This window comes from Lissotriton helveticus, chromosome 11 (genome assembly GCF_964261635.1).
Source record: "Lissotriton helveticus chromosome 11, aLisHel1.1, whole genome shotgun sequence".
In the NCBI taxonomy this organism is placed as follows: domain Eukaryota; kingdom Metazoa; phylum Chordata; class Amphibia; order Caudata; family Salamandridae; genus Lissotriton; species Lissotriton helveticus.
The window spans coordinates 153,451,687-153,472,401 of NC_136072.1; the positions used below are offsets into that span (position 1 = coordinate 153,451,687).

A 20,715-nucleotide genomic window follows, 5' to 3' on the forward strand; every position below is an offset into this window, starting at 1 on the left:
CCTGCAGTGGTATGTTATTTATTTGTTCCCATATGTCTTTCTTAGACACTTGGATGGTCTTTTTTGCCCTCCTGAACCGCAGTGGTATCTCAGCTCCCTCCATGAAACATGCTTGGATTCTCTACAGGCCCCTTAAAGTGTGATGATCCGAATTTTGATCGTCTAGTGAGCGCATGCACCCACTGGATTCCTTTTATAATTGTTGTAGCCAATTACCTGTTAATCCTCTGAAAACTCCCAGTGGTCCCGCTCTTGAGGGCCCCTAGAATACCCACCTTCAGCCCTTGCTGCTACTAGGACCGCTCTTCAGAACCTTGTGGCATACGTCCTTTGCTGGGTCTGCTTTGTTTTCCATTCCAAGTGCGCCCTGATGAAGGAAGCCTGTAATGGCACTTGTCCGAAACGCGCGTCGGCGCCTTTGTGTGTGATGATACGTATGTGAATGCTTGTGTATGAATCTGATTGTACAAAAGGTGTGTTTGAGTGTATGAGTGAATGGACTTTGTGTCTTTTTCGAATTATCTTTGCGTGTCCTAGTTTTTATATTGTATTTCTGTATATGATCAAAAAGTTTTACAGATATTATTTTACTGTCTAAATGAAACTAATTTTCTATGAAAACAATGTATATATAAAAAACAAAAAATAAAAAAGTTTTCTTTGAATAAATTAATTTTCTCTGTGGTTGTGTGGGTTAGCTGAATGCGCGATTAGAACTTTGTTCTTCTGATATCTAGGGAACACCCATTTCCATGTTTCTCTCTGGTTTGTATGATATGACAACTGAATTTTGAATTTCTATTGTTTCTCTCTCTCTCTCTAGGCAACCAGTAAATGTTCATCATTGAGAACGCTTTGTACTGTGTGGCTATTTGCACTAACTACCTAATATTAAACTGATATGAAATGCGATTTCATGTTCTATCCTTCAAATTTAGGCTTTAAACCAATTTTTTCCATGAGTAATCATTTTGTATGTGTGTCATTTCTTTGAATAGATGAGAGGTAATTGGCATAGGCGCACAGCTTTGAGTTAATAAAGTTCCGAAGGATTTTTAGAGGTTGATGGAAGCGGGTAAAGGTGCTCCTCCAGGTGACGCAACTGTCCGCATGCGTCTCTAGTGAATCAAGTTAAGTGCGCTACTGAGGCGTAGGCGCATCCCTGTGTATTGGGCACACTTGTATGGTTCAGCGTGGGCGGCTGATTCCAGAAAGGTTCAAAAAAAGTTCAATAAAGAATTTTTCAACATGTGTTGTGTTTTATTTTCTAAATTTCTTCGTTGTAGTGCGTTACATCACGCAATTCGTGTAGGTCAACATAATACAAATTGTTTAACAAATGCTGTCATTTCTTTGAGTCATAACTTTCTTGTCTCAAGATAGGTGGTTTTGATGCCTAAGGGAAAGGAGATGAAATAGACATGTATTTGGCAGTTCTTTATTCCAGTTCCTCGTAAGGAAGTTGCCTCACATTCTATAAATATCCAAGTCCCTGTTAGCCTAACAAAAAGATCCATTGGAGGACCAAGTTTTTGATATATTAAAATGGTGAAACAATTGTAAGTGTTATTTGGGCCCAGTTAGTAATGATGAACATAAGAGGAGTAATGACAATTGGTAAGTCTTCCACTGCATCAACAGTGTGCAGATGTGCACATCCACTGTTTACATACAGTGCCCTGCACATCTTTGAACTGCTATCTTCTCCCTGTGCAAATGTACCCTGCGCCCATAATGGCACCTGTTATTGCTAAAAAGCAAAGAAAGACTGCACAGTGTAATGTGGTGGGCCTAGATATGGGGTAGAAGCCAACAGTTTACTGGTTTCTAAGCTATCAAACATTTTAAACCAATAAAAAAGTGCTTTAATTAACAAGGTCCACCTTCACACAAGGTGCCATAAATGTAAAATCACCAAAAACTTGATTTAAAATATAATGATCATGACCATTCAGCAGTGGGTCTCAGTTCAGCATAACATCGCCCTTCAGCCTTGTGGCCTTCATAGCCACAAATATACACAAGTAAGGAGTTCCCACTCACAAATTAAACAAATATTTAAACATTTAAAGAATATGAAACTTAAAAAATGAAGAAAAAAAATCTGAACTAATTTTATGAGTATTTACCAGATTGAAATTCTGGTAATTCAAACATTTTTTTTTTTAAATAGTGGCAAAACAAAATTGTGGTGAACACTATAGTGCCATATAAGATATAACCATACACATATTGTAGCAGATCCCTTGCATGTTTTTTACGTTTTTGAATCACTGTGAACAGTGACTTCTGAATGGCCCCATCTTGTACCATTCCACCTTGCTGTGCAGGAGGGTTGAGACAGGGAGGGTGAGCTGATGCGGCACCCTAGGATTGGCCAGGGGTGCCTTGCTTCCAGAACTGGAAGGAGAAACCATCTGATGCCCTAAGGAACTCTACCCAGTTGATCTCAGGACCAGTGGACCTCTCCACGGGCAAGTGAGGCTGCTCCCCTTACACCACCTTGAGGACCAGTTGGGGCAAAGATCTGGATTTCTGCACGCAGAAGGAGAGGAGCACCAAAGACAATGACCAGAAGGAAAACTGGTGAAGGCAGCCAGTGGAAACAGCTCCCTGCAAAGTACGCTGCCTTGGAGGCCTGCTAAATCTGATCCTAGTGGCTAGAGCTCACCTCTAGGAGTAAAATGAGTCCATGGTTGTCCAAATGAGCACCATACGCCTTGAGTTATGGCCTTTTTAAGGTTGGTGACCTTTGACCTTTCCCAAGTGACAGAGTGCGTGGGGCTCCCCCGCATTTTCAGAAATTACCCTTGGGATGGACCAGGGCCCTGGGGTTAGTGCAGCATTCATCTGGTAGGGTGAGTGGGTGTGCAATATGCCACCTCCTCCATGTTCCGATTACCCCCGAGGGCCACCATCTCCATGGGAGACAATGCAAGATGGAGGGGAGAGCAGTTGTGTCCCCTCTAAGAAAGAAACCAGGGACCCAGGACCCCATCTCTGGTCCATAATCAGCAGAGGAGAAAGGGGGTCAACTTCACCCCCCAATAGCAGTGGTCTCACCTACTCTCCCCATGCCTGTGTCTGGAGGGAGCAGTGCGGCCACAGCATATCAAACACCCTGCACGTGCGGAGGGGGCATGAAAAAACACTCTGCTTGCTCCCGTGCCAGCAACAAGAAGTGCTGGCTGGGTGGGAAGCCAGCCAGGGCAGCCAGGGGTGGGCTCCCCAAGCTTCTCCTACCAAAGAGGACATGTAATGACAAAAATAAAAAAGCAGCGTGGGTCGAGGTCATACGGAACAAAGAAAAGGGCCTGAGCTGCTAATACAAAATTCACGCACCCAGGAGGGAGTACCTCATAATGCCCTGTAGGGACTTCCTTTTTACATATTTTCCTGTATTGTGGTGATCCCAAAACAGGCTGAAGCACCGCCAACAATGTTGTGGGGGAGGGGGGGGGGGCTCCAGGACGCACAGCAGCCACCCTAGTGATTGCTAAAAGTGACACTATGTTCGGTGGGAGACAAAAAGTTACAACTCCCCATGATTTTCCTTTTCTTTCAAAGCTGCTTTTGCTCTACAGCTGGGAGTGCAGCACCCTCTAGGGGATGCTTCTATGGTTACATTTTATGTGGCTTACAACAAATAATTAGACAGACACATGTTATGTTATTTTTCAATGTTTTATTAAGGCTTTAATAACCCTTTATGCTTGCAGTAATTATTGATCAATGTTAAAATGCTTTATTAACAATGATTATTGTACTTACACATGTAAATGTAAAATTATGTAAATGTATGTGTCTTGTAAAGCTCACTGCTGCCCTGAGGCGTCGTGGCGCTGTAGACCGCTAGGGAACCCGTCCTGGCTATCCCTGTGAGATGGTCCCTACTGGGTATCTCCAAGGTGAAACCAGGCATCCCCGGCGTCTGTGGGGGGCCGTTGTAGAGATGAGGCAAGCTAATGCCCAGAGTTGCCGAGTGTGATCCCTGGATAGAGTAGGCACCGAGGCGAGAATTATCGAGTCTGCTGACGCTGGTCCACGACCCGAATTGAACCCTGGTCCCGGGCCGTTCTCTGCTTCCGGGTCTGCCGCCTCTAACCATTGAGCGACACCACTCCACTATGACTATCATTGATTATATCAAATGATGGTGTTTTTAAATTGAGGATTATTTGTCTTTTAATGTGATGACTCTTTACAGAGCCAATAGGCCTGTTTTAGTTAAAGTGATATCTCCTATATTGTGATGTGCTCTCTGGTATAGGTAGGGGGTACTGTGATGTTTGTGTCATGACTCTTTAGGGGTCCAATGTAGTTTTATAATGTAAGGTAATGCAAAATGCACTTCTTCCTGCCTTATGTTTATATTTGTATATTAATGCATAGTATTGGATAATATGTGGGTAATAAATCTACTTTTCCTTTTTCAGAGAAATAGCAGTGACTGAGCGATCAATTATTGCGTGTTAATATTGCATACCAGTAAATGGTGATTACTAGCCCACACCACTCCTTCAGTAGGCCCGCTTCTGGGGGTGTAGGAGGGGATTGGGGCTCTAGGAAAATTGCATGCTTGCCCCGGGCAGTGCAGATTTCCTGCAAGGTAGCCCACCATGAGTTGTTCTTTGTACAGTTTTCCTGCCATTGGTGCATGGCAGAAATCCCTGGATGGGTGGAGTGGGAGAGTACTCAGAAGTAGTTGACCCCTCCAAGGGGTACTGCCAGGTGGGTGGGGGTTTACCTGAGAAATCTTCCCACAGCGCTGGAAGAGAGAAATCTGTGGCTCCCACAATCCCCATAGGTTATCTGGTGGGGAAGGAGAGCTATCCAAGGTTGGCCCATAGTAGTGGGTGCTCTGCTCAGGGGATGGCTCCCGAGATAGAATGTGCAGTGGCTGACTCTGAGGAGATCTGTGAAGGGGTTCCTGGGATGGGTTAGTAATGGACCCTGAGATGTCAGGGTAGGGTGGACAACTGCCTTTTGAATTCTTTGTTTCACATTTATTAATCTTATGTACAATGTAAGACTTTTTCAAAGTTCCTTATGTAATGTTTGGGTTTCAAATGCTTGGGGATTCTGTGTTAGCATTTCTATGGTGTTGGGGTGGGCTGCACACAAATTAACTTGCCTCCAATTTGAATTACATTACAGATCATGTTGACATAATTTTATTGGTTGTTACAGAAAGTTTGGTGACCAGTGTGCCAAGCTATAATTGTCCTGCATGTGGTTTTTATTTTCTGAAGACATACACTGAAGTGAAGGTTTCTCCTCAGTAAATAACAAAAATAATTACTTTGATAAGCTGGGAATATTTATTTAATTTTCCAGTCCAGGACTACTGTTGGGACATGTTGGATCTGGACTGGTAAAAAGCAGACATAAATGCCATTGAAGGGGTCATCCCAAATAGGGTGGCCCTTTAGCAGTAGCGTTCACACATATATGTTTTTGCAAATGCTGAGCTAGTTGCCTGATTCACCAGAAGGGAAACAACCATCTCTGTCACTCAAGATGAGGCTTGTGATGCAAGAGTTGGATGGACAAGACAACCACCAATTTATGATGGTTGTCCCTTTATTTTTCATCTCTAGATGTGAACCCTTAATCTTGCAGATCCCCCACTGTTACTATGCTGCCTCTGTCTATGTTTCTACCGGTCATGTGGTCCAAAAGGTAAACTTGAGCAAAGACTATACTACTTTTCTAAGATGTTTGTAATTCTCCTGCCAGTTTCACTCTGCAAGGGATCACTGTTACATTTCTCTCTTTTCAGCCAATAATTAGCATATTATACATGGGATTCTGTAATCCGTGTATAAATGCACGCCTCTAGTTTCTTTATAATTAGCAACTAGTGATGCTCTCAGTCGCTGGTTGCAAAGAAAAGACGTCAGAATTTGACTATTATAAGTTGTTATCGTCGGATTCTGACATCGCAATTCCTGCTGTCACAACCAGCAGCCGATATGAAATACAGGTCAGGTCACGGAGCATAATTGGAGCAGCACTTTAAAGCAACAAAAACGGGAACATGGCTTTTCTTTCTTCTGCTCTGTTTTAAGAGCATACAATGACAAGCAAAGATAATGTGTTTATTTTTTTGTACTCTTTAGATGGAGAAAAGGTAGAATCTTTATGCACCTTTCTACACCTTCCAAGCTACTACAGCTTTTTTTTTTAAACAACGTGTACTGAACTGTTTCTAATATCTGTATGCAACATATGTCTAACAGGTTTGTGATGTGTTTAATTTTGCACTAGAGGTTTTATTTTTATTCTTCATGTGGTTTGTGAGAAAGGTGATGGTGTAACCATGTATTATATGGGAAAAGCTACCCCGGCGTACATGATAAGGCTATTGCAACTCACCTTGGAGTTCCTTAACCTTTTAAAAGAACTCAGCCTTTGGCCTCGTTCCTCCATTAAGGGGCCGATTCAAATGTCATAGTAAACTGTTCCGAACAAATCGGCCTCAGACTCGTTTCCGAACAAATAGGGTCCTGCGAGTATGGACGACCAATTACGATGCTACCCAACATCGTTCGGTCGCACTGCCATTGGCTTCAATAGGGGCTCTGTGTTCCGACCAAGAAATTGAATACCTTGCACCCTGTGGCGGACACCCCATGGTGCCTGCTACATTGTGCATGGTTGGGAAGAGGATCCCTTGGGTAGCCCACGGGCCCCATTCGTACGCCTCTGGGTGAAGGGGGGCCCGCCAACGGGCCCCCAAAGATAGCTCCCAACAGCAGTTTCGTGTCGGGCAAACTGAAACAGAACGGCTGTCCGAATTGGTCATCTTAATCGCTCGTCTGGAAGTCATGTCCATAGACCTGTACGAATTAGCTCTGAAAGACTCGGGCTGTCTGAATGCGATTGGCAACCAATTTAGATTGCTCGAACGGTTTCCAGGTATCGTAATCGGTCGTTGGGAAATGTGTACGATTCGTTCGGCAACAGGGGTTCCAAAACGGATTATACAAAACATTAGTTTTAGCTCCTTCTTACAGGCGTGTTCTAACACCAGAATGTGCCTGTACTAAGGAAAAACACAGAAGACGCTTGTAATACTGTATAATCAGCGACTTCTGACGTCACACTTCATACAGGGCATCTTACCTCTTTCCGCTGTCAGAAGAAAATAGCTAGGTATGAAAACAGACCAGACATTCTTTGCAGCTAAACAAAACAAACGTGAAGGTTAATTTTGGGAAGAGACCGTGAATTATCTCCCATACGAAAGAGCCCTTCCCTGCTGTGCCAATTACCATAAACAATGCTTCTAAAATCCTCATTTACAAAAGGTGCAGCATTTTAAAAAGAAACACTGCTTTCTGTTTTTGTTCCAGCCCACAATACTATTTCTTTTTGCCACTAGATTTTATGGACCGTGCTTTTGGTTGAAAAGACCCACCTCAAGCAGTGCATTAAAGTATGAAATATTCATATTTTCACATCAGTCTTTCTTATTGTTATCTATGGTGTTCCCTAAAGAAGGAACTTGGCTGGAATGGCAAGGAATTTAACGAAGTAGTATCAATTCTATTCAATAAGTATCAAATTCCAAGACTGCTACTTTCAAGGGCGACCCATTTGTGAGCAGATGCAAAAGGTGATACATTTAGCAGATATTTTTTAATTGAAAGATACTACTAGACAACGCAGTTGTGTGTGAAAGCAAAATGACTGCAGTATTTCTTCCACATTTAAACTTTGCTGGTTTGTTTCAAGGGGGACTTTTTAAACAAAAGACACTGAGAAGCTTCTGGATATTACACCACGGCCTTTAGCCTTTTTACTTACCTTGTGCAATAATAAATGAAAACAATGAAAGTGCTATGCAACTCGGTGCCTCTGTACTTTTATGTTGTATGTTAGACCTGACATGCTTGGCTTGGTATCAATCTTAATAAAAATACCAATAGTATCCTTAATATTATATGGGATAAAGCACCCCGACTGTATAATATAAAGATATTGCAATCCAAATTTGCGGCCTTGTTCCTCTCTATGTCATCGAATTCCTTGTTGACTTACAATATACAATAACCTATAATACGTTTTATGAGCGAAGCTAGTGCCTGCTTTGAACTATGGACATTTAGCTTCCCTAGGGAAACTTGGCAAGTGTCTCATGGATTTTCAAATAATGGCATTTAAAAAATATTTGCTTATCCTCGGCACTCAAGGAGGGCCAGGTTGAGGCTGGAGCTGAGTCTGGCAAGCCCAGACCTCTCCTGCCTAGGAGACCGAATTAAATATTCGATCAGAACCCTGTGTGACCCAGTTCCATCCCTCAAAACTCAACTACAAACAATATTTGCAGATTAATGCGCTCCATTACACTCACAGCTGCTCCAAGCCATCAGCTTCCTGAAGATAGAAACAAGAAGTTTGACCAATCCGAGCATCTCTCTGCCAATGTGGAAAAAGACAGTGAATGTGCAAATTACCCAATCCTAATTTGAAAGAGACATTGAAAGGCTCCAACGCAGGCCACTCTTCACGGCTCTGGATGCTTCCTACATTAAGGGGCAAACCCAACCGTATTATAAATATCCACTATGTCCTTAGACTAGAAACAAAATCACATACATGAGAATTCGAGCGCTACCAATTGTTGACTTTGATCCGCTTTGGACACTCAGAGATGGGCTATGTCTTGCGACTACTATCCCAGGACTTGGCCAAACTTGCTGTGTAGCTGTTCCCACCTTGCCAATGACTGACGTTGCCTCCTATTTCCTCTCTGTCAAGGCAATAGCCTTAGACGCTACATGGAGGCACTCAACATGTGCTTTACTACCCACAGTCTTATGCACGGCTTGGGAAATCTATCAATATCATCTCAGTCGCACTACGCACAGCCCAGTCCATTGGACGGAAAACGATTAGGAACAGTGAGACTCCTGGTGAAGAAAATATAGGCCTTGACTAACTGATCCTGACAAAGAAAAACCCTACTGCAAGAGCCACATGCAAAGCCCTCTCAGAGACTGCGGCCCGGTGCACCACAGGAGTACTGCCCATGCCTTTTATATTCCAGTACCATCTTTGTGGCCCTTCTCAGTGGGGCAATGAAACAAATCCAGCCAAATCTAACATCCTTACTCATCCATTTGTTAAGCACCTTGCGCTCTACAACCGCACTAGGACCATCTAGCCTGCACCTTGCACTTTTTTCCCTTTTCCCAGAACCCTAAATGAACCTCTATAGCAGAAAACTTTTAATACTATATGGACTCATTTTTCATCCCTTTATTACAAAATAATTTTAAACACAGTGTACAGGACATTGTGCTCTTTTTAGAAATATTATTGATTGCATTTTGCATCTTCTAATAAGCTTTTAATAATAATTGCTGGTTATTGTATTTACATGTAATTGCATCGTACAGTTGCACATATGTAATGATTTAAATTAATCGAACATGAATAAACATTGAGTGACTTACAGCATCCTTATAATGTACAGTAGGGCGTATTTTACCCCATATATATTTTGCCTGCAACCAGTCATGCCTGTGGCATGCACATTAAATGTATTTATTTATTTTGAAAGTTTTATATAGCGCAAACATGACCACCAAGGGTATCAGAGCGCTTTACAGATTATGCATCAATAAGGGTATAAGCAAACAAAACAGACTATACAAAGCGACAAAGTAAACATCTAAGATTGACCAATATTCTAGTGAGGGAAAAGCAAACACAACAGAATCAACACAGTGACAAAATCACATTCGAGAATTGTCCGCCCAACTCGAGAGCCAGGTGGCTGGGTCAAAGTCAAGTCTATGGACCCAGAATCAGATGAAGTGGCCAGGCTAAGGCAGAAATGTCTTCATCAAGAGCCTTTTGACTTCTGTTTTGAAGAAGACGGTGGAAGGGTTCACCCTGACTTCGGGGGTAAGGGCGTTCCAGATCCTTGGAGCGAAACCAGAGAAGGCTCTGTTATATGTCTTTTTTTCCTTGAATTTTTGTGGGTGTAGCAAAATGGTTCTGGCACTGCTGGAGGCTCTAGAACGGCAGGAGAGCTCCAGTTTCTGGGTGAGGTACAGCAGGGTCTTGAAGTGGATGGCTTTGTGAGCCATACATGCAATTTTTACCTATATCCGAGCTTCATATGGAAGTTAATTCAGGTCCCGCAAGTCCGGAGAGATGTGGTGGTATTTTGTTTTGCCAGTTAAGAGCCTAGCAGTGGAATTGAGGGTAGCCCTGAGAGGAGCCGTCCTCACTCTAGACAGGCCGCAAAGTGTTGCGCTCCACTGTCCAGCTTTGAGATCACTAATGCTTGTACTGCCACCTTTAAGTCATGAGCAGGGAGAAAGGGTTTGAGTTTCCTAAGTAAGCTGAATTGGAAGTTCGCTCTTTTGGTGAGGGAACTGATGTGCTTCTGCATGTTCAGGCTTTTGTCTAGAATGACACCCAGAGAGGATGCTGAGTCTACGAGATGCGGTCTACAGTTAAGAGGAGTCAACTGATTCAACCATTGTTCCATGATGAGGGATTGGTTGTGGGGTGAGATCAGTAAGAATTCGATTTTAAGAGCATTTAGCTTCAGGTGATTACGTGTCAACCAGCTTTGAGTTTCCATCAGAACCGAGTTGAGGGACTGAATGTCTTCGGGGGATGCTATCTTCAGGTATAGTTGGGTATCGTCCGCATACATATGATAATGAATGCTGGATGATATTAGAATTTCTGTCAGAGGCTCCATGAACAGGTTAAAGTGCGTGGGGGACGGTGCTGAACCTTGGGGGACCCCCAAGGTAACCGGTTTAGGATGGGACATCGATTGGTTCACCTTGAAGCTTTGGTATCTGTTCTGAAGGAACACAGAGAACCAGTTTAATACAGGCCCATACAGCCCCATCCTGTGTTCCAGGAGGTCAATTAGGTGATCATTTTTGATGGTATCAAATGCTGACGAAAGGTCCAGTAGGATCAATAGGCATGACTTATTGTAATCCAATATTCTCAGCACATTATTCACGATGTGCGTTAACGCCGACTCTGTACTATGGCCTTGGCGGAAACCAGATTGGTAGTGGTCCAGGAGTTGGAAATGGTCAATGTGATGACACAGTTGGGCGAGCACACATCTCTTCAGGAGTTTTGCCAAGGTGGGGATGTTAGTGATTGGGCGAAAGGTAAGAAGGTCTGTGGGATTAGCATTTGCTTTCTTTAGGATTGGGGTAACTTGACCTGCTTTAAGGCAATCCGGGATAGCACCTTGCGTAAGTGAAGCATTGACGATCATCGTCCAGAGTGTTAGTAAGGAGAATCTCACTTCTGGGAAAAGGTTCAGTGGCGGAGGGTCATTGTAGTGATTGGAAGGTTTCAAAGTCAACAGCAATTTGCGAATAGTGGATTCATCCAAGGTTTAGAACAGACTCCAGGATGCATAGTTTTTGGGGAGGAAGGGCTGTATATGGTCAGCAATATTCAACTATGAGTGGAGAAGGTTGTTCAGTGGACCATTCGAGAGGTGATCTCAGTACGAGCGTAATTCAGTCTATATCTTAGTAGTCTTCTCAGTGAAGAAAACAGCAAATTCTTCACAGTTCGGCAGTGTCCTTTGACATGGAGCTGAGAGGTTAGGATGATTGTTAGCTTGGGTCTTGATGAGTACGAACAGTTTTTAGAACTTTTTTTGCTTGATCAAGTTGAGTTCTGAAGAAGGTGGCCTTCGAGCCTCTGATACGTTTATTGTATATGCTTCGCAAGGATCTCAAGTGGCAAAGATGTTCAAGAGAGGTATACGATCGTCACTTCCTTTCTGCAAGTCTTAAATTTCTTTTTTCAGCATTAAGACTATCATTGAGCCATGGTTTGGAGAGTATAGAGGACACTCTTTTAAGCTGAAGTGGTGCCACCGAGTCAAGTACATTAAACATTGTGTGGTTATAGTGGGCCGTAAGGTCATGGACATCCGACATGTTCATAGGGGAGGTAATATGTTATCACTAAGCGCCAACAGGTCTTGCGAGTTCATGTTCCGTAAACATCTTTTCAACAGTTTTGGGTTCTTAAAGTTTCCAATATATGTAAATATTAGGAATAAGAATGCATCACTGGATAGATGTCTTATCAAAACCTCTTTTTAGGTTGCAACTTTATTTACAAACATAATTGTTCTTAGAAAAAGAGAATTTTATTAGAAATGACCCTCATTTAGCATTATGTTTAGATATAATAAACTTTTGTAATTTAATATGTCCAGTCAGCAGGTGACTTTATAAAAGTGTATTAGTTTGATAAGGTATTATATACATGTGATGAACACGGTCAGAACAGGTCAACAGTGGCTTCAATATTGTATAGAAGATACTTATTTTATATATTAGGATTGTATATGAGTGTATGTTTTTAAATTGTAAATTTGTAAATAATATTGTAAATAAAATGGATATTTTGTATACTTATTTGTAGCCCTGAAGAAGTCCTTTAAGATGAAACGCGTTGGCTACGGTCGTGTGAAGAATATGAATAAAGAACATTTATAAAAAGATCTTCTGAATGAATTCTAATTTCTGCTATACTTGCTCATTGTTGACTTTCTATTGTGGAGTGCTGGATCATTGTATTTTATTGTAAACTGTGGGGAATTCCCTTGGAAGCTTAGGGGTATTGAGCTTCAGGTCCTTAGCACCCAGATTTTATGACCACTTAAACCAGAATATTGATAGGTGCAGTCATTTTTGCCTTATACCCTGAGCTCCCCTTTGTTGTTTAAGTTTTGGGTTTTTTAGGTTGGGATCTGCTTGCTCTGACCGATTCAAGGAAGAGGAAGGTGATGCAATAGTGGTCTGTCCAGTTACATGGGAGGATCACCTCCAGGAGGAAAGAGTTGGGCTTATCAATGACAAGATCTAAAGTGGCTCCTTTGATATGCATAGGGCTGTCACATATTTGGAAAAGGTTACGGTTAAGTAGGAAGGATTTAAGGCTACTAACCACCACATCGTTTACATCTTTCCAGTGGAGGTTGAAATCTCCCAGGAAGATCTGAGTGCCCTGGAAATCTGCAGTGGCAGAAATAATGTCCATGATATGTTCTGTGAAGGGAAGGTTGTCGCAAGGAGGGTGGTAAAACGTGTGCAGTTTGCAAGAATAATTATTACCCTCAGTCACTTCAATGCATAGGTATTCACAAGACGGCAGGAGGTCGGCCTGAATGATTTTCACTGTTAGATCACTATGATGTAGGCATGCAATGCCTCCCCCTTGACCACTCGTTCTGTCCACCCTAATGATATCAAAGTTGGGCAGCATTAAAAGGTCCAAGATGGGAGCGGCTGAGTCTTTTAATCAGGTTTCCGTCAACATTACAAGGTCAAGATCCTGGACAAGGATGAGATCGGCAACATCCACAGCGTGTTTAACAGCCAATCTGCAGTTAAGGAGCGCACATTTGACACTAACGGGGTTGTGAGTTGGTGGAGGTAGAGTTGTGGTGACTATTTTGAGGTTATTCTCATTTGAGGTTCTAGTGTTTGGCTGGGTACCCTGAAGGGATCAGTGGGGCTTAATTCAATTAGATGCAAGTTTGATGGGGATGGAGGGAAGTGCCAGATCATATGAAAGTAGGAGAGAATGGATAGCACTATCCGACAGGGAGGCTCTACATTTGGAGGGGCGAGAGATGTTATTAGGGTGCCGCGCGGAGGCCCACCTGTGGGGTGTGTGAGTGGTTCGGGATGCGGTCGCCTAAGATAGGGAGGGAAGGGAGCTGGGTACAACCGTAGTCTGGGAGCATGCATAGATGGAGATTGGACATAATGGAGCGGCTTAGTCTGGAATTCTCAGTGAAGTGTGATAGGAAGTGCACCTCTGCCTTAAGTTGTTGTAGGCAGAGTGCAATCTCCTTAAGTCAAACTTCTAATGACGTATGGGAATTGGATATGTGAGGCTAGGTCCTGGGGACCTTGCGGCGGAGGATAGCTAGTGGGGGAAGGGAGAGGTAGGGCAGGTGGTGAGGGAGTGGGCCCCGGGGAAGGGGATTCTGGGAAATGGAACTGCGTGCTCGAAGGGATGTGTAGGAAAGGGGAGGAGGGGACGGACAACAGGCGACCCTTGCCAGCCTGTCGGACCAGGTCGGGATTGTGGGTTGGGCTGGGGGAAGGGCTCCTGGGAAGAGTCTGGGCAGCTATGTGATCGGTGGGGCTAGGGGAGTTAGAACCAGCTAACCGTGAGGGAGGGGGAGCATGTAGACTCTCCTGATGAATGTGCTGTCGCGTCTTGCTCACCACAGGCAATGCAGTGGAATTGTAATTTTGATTAGAGGTAGCTAGAGGGGGGACCTTCAGAACAAATGTAGGGTTAGTGGCTGGTGGTGGAGAGGCAGGAGATAGAATTTGCACGGTCTTGGGAACTATTGAGGAGCCAGCTCCTCCAAGTGGGGCGGCACTGAAGTTGGTGACTGTCTTTATGATGTCGGGAAAAAGTTGTCAAACAACATTAGATTGTGGTCAGAGGCTTGGATAAGGATGGTTCCGTTTTTGTAAAGTGAGATGCTCTATAGGCTGAGGAGGGCGCGACTATCATTACACATTAAAGCTGCATCTGAATATTAGGTTAGTCATCCTGTGGTTTTCCAGACAGAAAGGGACAGATGAATTCGGCTGTATGAATATGCATTTGCAACTGGCAGTCCCGGATGTGCCAGCAAAAAAACGAATTATTCTTAAAGTCTGCCAAAAGAGCAGCAGGTATAATGTGACAATTCAGTTTTAACAGATCAAAGTTAAAATCTCTCATTTAAGAACTTGTTTTTCCAAGCTGCTTTTATACTTGAGTTAATTTTACTATGTAGCTTATGCATGATCCAACACGTACATTTAACGAGATACGTATTTCATTCCTCTGTGTGATTTGGGCTTTTTGCTTCAGACTACATGCATTTCAATGCATTCACTTTAACACAAGTAATATATGCACATTCTTCTATGAGGAAAATGTGTTTTGGATTCCACTTACATACCCCAAAGCATATCAATGAATGTTAACTTTCACAGATATTAGGCAATCCATTGTGATGCTCACAACTACTCATCTTGCATATAAATTAGCGTTTGGTGCAGCATCAAAATTGTATGCTTAATGTATCATTGTTTTTAAGCTGCTCTGCGAGTCAAGCTGTTTTCAGGTAGGGACGTAAAGCTCCACCCACTCCCCGCCCATATGTTTCATTGGCTTGTGTCGTTGTCCACTGTAAACTGTGGCTATTCATTGGTCAATAAGCTTAGTAGTCCCTCCTTAGTACCGCCTTGTTCCATTTTGTAACCTCTCATGGAGACACATCCATTACATGCGTTGTAACTCAGTAGGCTTTAATTACAGCCCCAGAGCACTATTTTCTCAAAAAGCTTTGCCCTGCCTGTTATGTTATGTTATTCTGAACTTTTTAAGCGCACTGGCACCCAAGGGTTTCATGGTGCTGGAGGTGAGGAAAGAATGGTAGCAGTTAACCTATCCCGAGGCTTGCTTGAATAGCCAGGTCTTCAAGGCACCCTGAAACTCCATGAGGTTGGTACCTTTTCTGAGCGACAGGGGAAGAGAGTTCCACACCTTTGGGGCAAGGAAAGCAAAGCGACATCCACCTTGATGCTTCCGTTTTAAAGGAGGGTAGGGTAAGAAGTGACAGATGGGCAGAACGAAGATTGCGAGTAGGCTCATGCTTGACGATGAAGATGTTGATAAACATGGGACTTTTCCCGTGGAGAGCCTTAAAGGCCAGGCATCCTACTTTAAATATTACCCGTTGGGCTATGGGTAACCAGTGGAGAGTGGCCAGCAATGGTTTCGCCGAGCTCCCACCACGGTTCTTGAAGATCAATCTGGCCAATGGTTTTGCACAATTTGCAAGCGTTTAGACAAGAACAGGGGGAGGCCTAGATAAATGGAATTAGAGAAGTCCAGTCGGGACAGGAGCAGGCGAGTACCACTTGAATGAGCGCAGAATGAGTGAGTAGATGAGCAATTTTTCTGATTTTGCGGAGTTGATGGAAGCTGGCAGAAATCACAGCTCCCACTTGGCCTTTTAGGGAGAGGTCAGAGTTTAAGGTGATCCCGAGGCTTTTCACCGAGAGAGAGGGGGAGGGAGGAGATCCCATTGTCGACGGCCAGTAATGGGGACCCCAGCTGACCAAGCTTTTGCCCGGGAGTACCAGCTCGGTCTTCCCTGGATTGAGTTTTAGGTGGTTCAGCTCCATCCACCGTTGAATGTGCAGCATGGTCGCCTGGAATTCCATGGCGGAGTCAGTTGAGTCCAGTGGGAAAATTAGCTGCAGGTCGTCAGACAGGACACACTCTCTCCTAATGCTTTTAAAACAAATTTATAGTACAAATGCATTTGCAATGCCATAGGTCCAACATTTGTGAGAGTCTAAGCTATTGGCATTGTAAATGACAATGCCTTTTATTTATCTGTTTTAAAAACAACACATTAATAAAAGGCATTATAATTTACAGTGCCAGTAGCTCAAACTCTATGAAATGCGAGACTGATTGCATTGCAAATGCTTGTTTCTTTTTGTGACATGTGTGGAAGAAAAAGCTTACACCTTCCTGCGTTCTTTTTACAGCCAGATTCCACCATCCAATATAATATCACACAGGAAATAGTATTGGCCTCTGTAAGTGTGGGCGGAGAGTAAAGATGGCGACTGCTTAACTTACCGGATCCGCACCGCCTCGCTCTCCTTATGGTCCGTGACACGGCGTCCTGCTGGCTTGGTCGGAGATCGGGTCTTTTGATCCAGGCAGGCTGGGAGGTGGCCCGCCGGTTTGTCTACCGGCTTCTTGTGGATTTCTTGGGAGTGGTTACTCCTGTGGGGTGTTCGTTCCGTCTTCTGTATTACAGCCGGAGGAAAGTATGGCGGGGTGGGAAAACTAAGACTCGGGCTGCCAGCTCAAGTACAGTCGGAGCTTCAGCAGGTGGAGCCATGTCTGGCCTGTTGGTGTCTGCCGTGGAGGCATGCCGACAGAAGGAGAAGGAGTGTCTGGGCAAACCTAAGCGACCGCAGGCAGGGAGCAAGAAACAGTCAGCAAGGAACCTCCCAAGACTGGGACAAATGGAAGGTGGGTCCTCCCAACCCATAATCGTATCCTTAGTCACACCCACTGTTTCGATGGGTAAAAAAAGCATCTCACTTTTGGAAAAGACTCACAGCCTCTCATCCCTTAATACAGTTGACAGTGAAAATGATGGAAGTAAGGATGTGGAGCAAGCTATTCAAAACAATGAAGGAGAGAAAGATGTTGGAGGTGCAACTACAAACATGATTGCAGAGGGTAATGAGACCACCGTCAAACCAGGAACCATGGGAAAAGAAGACAAGGATGACCCAACTGGCACAATCAAAGTTAAAACAATCAGCTGGACAGATTGGGTGAAAACTAATAATAAACAGCTGGGAGCCCTATCCCCTGAAGTACAAGGGGATACATTTATTTTTGCTTACTGACGATTCAGATTCCTCAATTCAAGAGAGCTCCTCATTAAGCAACAAGGGCACCTCCGACTCAAATAGCAACATGGAGGATCTCCAGCTTACCCAAAGGAAGAAAACGTCAAGGACTAAAACTTAGAAGAGGAGAAAAAAGTCCGGGAGTAGTAGGCAGCAAATTAAGTGGTACTATTCTAATGCTCAATTATCCTTTCAAGACAAAACAGAAATAGGAATGCCTACTGAAAATCAGGAGCCATCACTTGTTACTATATTCTCATCGTTGAAGCAAATGCAAGAAGAGAATCAGAGCAAAAGCCGTCGTGCTAGGCTCACATCTAAGAAGCTGCAAAGGGGGGATGCGGAAAATAAATAAGACTTGAGGAGAGAATGTGGAGCGGTTGACAATGGTATAGGATCGGACAGAATCTTTGGAAGCACAGATGGAATCATTGAAAGCAGAAAATGCATCCATGGGAGCAGCACTAGCATATGCAATGTCCAAAATAGAGGATCGGGAAAACCACCAACTGAGGAAAAAGGTACATTTTGGGGGATCCCTGAAGGGGTGGAGGGAGATGATACCAGGGAATATATGGTGAAGCTGTTCAGGATCAAGTCGAGTGGGACTGGGACATGGAGATCCAACTGCCCCATAGGTTCCCACTTATGGCATGAAACCCACAGAGGGAGTCTGAAAGGCCTAGCGCATAGAAGGGTGTGATTTTTAATTGGTTTGGAAACCGGGGTTTGCTGGCTGGAAATCTGGAGAAGTATATATATATATTTTTTTTTCTCTTCTTCGCAGTGGTATAGGGGTGTAGAGGTTATGGCATTTTATGGCAAATCCAGTGAGAGGACTAGAGGCACTTTGAATTGCCACTTTGAATATATGCAGGTTAAATTATATTTTTTTAAAAGACAAAGGGTTTAGCAGGGACAGACAGTATTGCAGGCAGATATCACCTGTCTGCAAGAAACCCATATAGAAGAATCAAGAATTGGTCTCCTAAAAAATCTGGGTTTCAGATTTATAGCAGGGACCACTCAAGGGACTCACACACGAGGAGCTGCCATCCTACCCCAGAACAATAAGCTACAGTTTGCCCAAACTCGCACTGACCCGATGATGAGGTGGGTTATTACCAAGTGCAGCCTTATGGGGAATGTCTCTTTTATGCTCTGTTCTATATATGGCTCAATAATGGACTGGTTGAATAATGAACTAGCACACTGGCTATTACCCATCATTCTCTGTGGGGACTTTAATATCAACTTACTAAATAATTGGGAATTATATTCAAATTATGTGAGAAGGACACCCAAAGTATTTCAGTCAATGTTAAATATATGTGGTACACATGGGTTGATCGATGTCTGGGCTAAAGCTAGGCCATTTGATCATGGTTTTACGTATTTTTCTGCTCCTTACTCTAAGCATTGTAGATTAGAGTATCTCTTAGTATCAGCTTCATTACAACAAGAGTGTAAAATCAACAGATTTCCTAGGTTGTTATCAGATCAAAATCCATTAGTATTGGAAGTAGCAATGACTGGAATGATACAAAAAAAGACTGTCTGGACTTTTGAAAGAGTCCTTTTGTGGGAAGAGGGTTATAGGGAGCACATGAAAGCGTGGATACCGGAGTTCCGGAAGTGGAATGTAGGGACTGCGCCCCTACTTGTCGTTTTAGACTCTGTCAAAGCAGCCGTTCGGGGGAAACAATTCAATTTTCCTTGAGAAAAGGGAAAAACGAGAAGTGTAAGACCAGAAGTTGTACCAGACATTAGCACGATCAGAGGAACAACTTGTTATAGCAGTACAACACGAGAACAATGTCGAAGATGTCCAAGTTGAGATAGCATTAGCAAAAGCTGCAATTGGGGACCCTCTTGTGAAAAAATCAAGTGGGAGAATAGCTATCAATCAAGAAAAGATATATGAGTTTAGTGATCAAATAGGGCATCAATTGGCAATACAAACACGGCAGGAATGTGTTCGTAATGAGATTACGCATATTATGGATCCAGTATTGGGGATGGTGTATGGTACAAATGAGATACAAGAGGTTTTTCAGAAGTTTTACCAATCTCTGTATATGGAAGGAATAGGGAGCTCAGAATCCCAAAAACAAGATTCAGTCAAGCAGTATTTATGTTCACTGCCTGAAATGCCACTGACAAAGGAGACACAAGAACAACTAGAAGTCCCGTTATTATGGGAAGAGGTGTCAGCTGCCCTTGTGAGTTTGTCTGATTGGAAATCATAAATCTGAATTTTATAAAACGTTTTTGACCAAGTGAAGGTTCAAACAACCTTCAAGGGAGAGTTCTACCTAAATCTTGGGTAGAAGCAAAAATTGTGGTTAAAAAAACACGGCGGCCAGACTAATATTAAATCTACCACCTCGATCTTCCTCGGCTCCCAGTTTGAGAGCTCTGCACTGGCTCCCTGTCAGAAAATGTATAACATTCAAGGTCAACTGTCTAGTTCCCAAAACCCTCAATGGCCATAGCCCTCACTACCTAGTTAATATCCTGAAAAGGTATCACCCTTCCAGAACTCTCCGATCGGGGAGGGGGGGCACTATATGTGCCCCCAGGCCATTAAGCTGTGGCCCAGGGGGAAGGAGGCCATGCTTGGGGCCCCAAAGTCCCTTCTTTTCTGCCTTTTCATGGCAGTCGGACCACCATGAACAAGCAGTCAGAAAGGGATATCCTATCCTAATCCCTGTGGCGGTTAAGGCAGAGCTGACAGAGTTTGGTTTAGTTTGTGGGTCCACAGAGCTCTCTGCAAAGAAAGATGTCACAATATTGACATACAGGGCTAAGAAAAAAGATCTCTAAATGATAGGGTGGACAAGTCAGAAGGCTATAGTCAGGGCTAAAGGCAATATGCAGAAATGGAGGACTAAATTATGTGGCATGGTTGATTAAAATAGGTGACAAGGCAAATTGTGTGGCATAATGCAACACAGTATGGGCAAAGATTTGCCCTCATTGGTACTAGTTTAACAACCAAATACAGCAATAAGCATCTGAAAGATGACCAGTCAACGTTTTCCACAGCCCTTTCACTGCTCAGCAACAAGTAACCATGATTTTAGTAACTTTTGATACATTTGACCTAAAACATTTTTTTTTGTTAACATTTGCAGATTATGCAGCAGATAATGGATTTTGTGGCAAATACGGCAAATCCATAATTATGCGGAAAAGGATGTGGCAACAGAATAGCATAATCCCAGTGGCC

General features: G+C 43.4%; 1 protein-coding gene across 1 annotated transcript in view; it reads right to left on the reverse strand.

The window, feature by feature from the left end:
* Positions 1 to 20,715, reverse strand: part of LOC144792863 (transient receptor potential cation channel subfamily V member 6-like) — a 308,789-nt gene that overhangs the window by 285,306 nt on the left and 2,768 nt on the right. The gene's annotated exons all lie outside the window — the stretch shown is intronic.